This window comes from Perca fluviatilis, chromosome 22 (genome assembly GCF_010015445.1).
Source record: "Perca fluviatilis chromosome 22, GENO_Pfluv_1.0, whole genome shotgun sequence".
In the NCBI taxonomy this organism is placed as follows: domain Eukaryota; kingdom Metazoa; phylum Chordata; class Actinopteri; order Perciformes; family Percidae; genus Perca; species Perca fluviatilis.
The window spans coordinates 30,810,142-30,812,641 of NC_053133.1; the positions used below are offsets into that span (position 1 = coordinate 30,810,142).

At 49.6% G+C, this 2,500-nt stretch overlaps 1 protein-coding gene across 1 annotated transcript in view; it reads left to right on the forward strand.

Moving 5' to 3' along the window:
• Positions 1 to 2,500, forward strand: part of LOC120552637 (NACHT, LRR and PYD domains-containing protein 14-like) — a 303,082-nt gene that overhangs the window by 48,423 nt on the left and 252,159 nt on the right.

Consider the following 2,500-nt stretch of genomic DNA (forward strand, 5'->3'; position numbering starts at 1 on the left):
ACATGAAACAGAACTATGTGAGACGTGGAATAGGGCCGAATATTTGACCAGTAATATATTATTCTATACACGTTACAACTATCCTGTGACTAGAGACCGGTACCATTTTCCGTCATTAAGTTCCTTGATCAATTGTTTGTGTCGTTTTTTCTCTGCAGCTACACAGATGTATACTAAATGGACCCGGACCCCAGTTTGGTCCTGTTGGTTACCTGTGCGTGACACCACAGGAGGTCTCAAGGTCCACTGGAAACCCAGTTGCCCCATGGCCCACAGGAAGCCCAGGTGGGGCCCTCTTTGGGTCTACAGGAGAGGCCCCAGCGGGTGTACGCAGGAAAACCCCCCAGGCACACGAAGTCCATGTGTGTAGCTGAAATACTGGGTGTTGGTTTAAGGAGGTGTGTTTAGGTGTATTTTAAGGTTGGTTTAAGGGAGGTGTGTTTAGGTGTTTTGGGTGTAAGGGTTTAAGGGAGGTGTGTTAAGGTGCATTTTGGGTTGTTGGTTTAAGGGAGGTGTGTTTAGGTGGACTTGGGCGTTGGTTTTAAGGGAGGTGTGTTTAGGTGCTTTTGGGCGGTTGGTTTAAGGGAGGTGTGTTTAGGGTGCTTTTGGGCGTTGGTTTAAGGGAGGTGTGTTTAGGTGCATTTTGGTGTATGGTGTTAAGGGAGGTGTGTTTAGGTGTTTTGGGTGTGTTGGTTTAAGGGAGGTGTTAGTGCTTTGGCGAAGCTGGTTTAGTGTGCGCCCCATGCATGGTAATGCAGTGCAAACCCAGGACCAGTTTTGGTGGATCCCATAGGATGGTCTCACAGAAGGAGGTGTGTCCAGGTGCATCGTGTGGTCTTGGGTGTGTTGTGTTTGGTGCTGGTCTTAAGGGGGTGTGTTGGTGCTTCTGGGGTGCTGTCTTAAGGGAAGGTGTGTTAGGTGCTTCTGGGGTGCTGGTCTTAAGGGGGGTGTGTTAGGTGTTTCTGGAAGCGTGCTGGTCTTACAGGGAGGTGTGTTAGGTGCATTCTGGAAGCGTGCTGGTCTTACAGGGAGAGGTGTGTTAGGTGCATTCTGGGCGTGCTGGTCTTACAGGGAGGTGTGTTGGTGCTTCTGGTGCTGGTCTTGGGGAGGTGTGTTCAGGTGCTTCTGGAAGTGCTGGTCTTACAGGGGGTGTGTTCCCGCAGCATTCTGGAAAGTCTGGTCTTACAGGGAGTTTTTTCTCAGGTGCACCCATCAGTGCTGGTGTTACAGGAATTAGTGTGTTGTGTTTCTGGGCGTGCTGGTCTTACAGGGAGGGTGTGTTCGGTGCATTCTGTGCTGGTCTTACAGGGAGGTGTGTTCGGACTTCTGGAAGTGCTGGTGTTACAGGGAGGTGTGTTGTTGTTTCTGGAAGTGCTGGTCTTACGGGGGTGTGTTGTCAGGTCCATTTTCTTGGGTGCTGTCTTACAGGGAGGTGTATTCCATGTGGCTTTGGGGGTGTGTCTTAAGGAGGTGTGTTCAGGTGCATTCTGGGGGTGCTGGTCTTAAGGAGGTGTGTTCAGGTGCATTCTGGGCGTGCTACGGTCTTAAGGAGAGGTGTGTTCAGGTGCTGCATTCTGGAGCGTGGTGGTCGCCTGAGGAGGGGTGTGTTGGGGTACATTCTGGGTGCTGGTGCTTGTGTAGGGTGGTGTGTTGTGGTTTCTTGTGGAGTGCTGGTGTTACAGGAATACGTGTGTTCAGGTGTTTGACCGTGGCTGGTCTTACACAGGAGGATAACCAGGCATTCTGGGCGTGCTGCTGGTGTACCAGGGAGTGTGTTCAGGTGCATTCTGGGGTATTCTATAGTGGACAGGGCATTTATTGTGGTGAGTCCAACCAGGAAAGAAGATCGGGTTTAAGAACCAAAACGTAGCGACTTTCTTATTTTTTTAACACCAAAACCTGTCTAAAGTCAATAACGAAAGCATTTCATTGTTATTTTAAAGAGCGGGTACATGTCTCCAGGCCCGGGGCACTGAAGGCACATGCTTTACACGAGGCACACACACGGGACACACAGCAGCAAACACACACACACACACACACACAGGACGCACAGCAGCACACACACATGCAGAAGATTACAAATAAAAATATTGGAGGATACGTGTAACCCACTACCAAATAGTAACTGCTCACGGCTTTTAAAGGGAATGGGAGAAGATCTCTGATAGGTTGATGAATGGGAGATGATCTCTGATTGGTTGATGAATGGGAGATGATCTCTGATTGGTTGATGAATGGGAGATGATCTCTGATTGGTTGATGAATGGGAGATGATCTCTGATTGGTTGATGAATGGGAGATGATCTCTGATTGGTTGATTGCATGTTACGCCCAAAACACACCTCTGATTAATGAAGACACTAAGGACAACCCTTTAGAACGAGGCGCCCGGCGCACGGACCCTTTTTTTCCGCCGTCAAAACTAGCAGAAGTGGATTTGGACACGCCCTGAACACACCTGCACCAGGCGCTTCACACTGTGTGCTCAGATCGATAA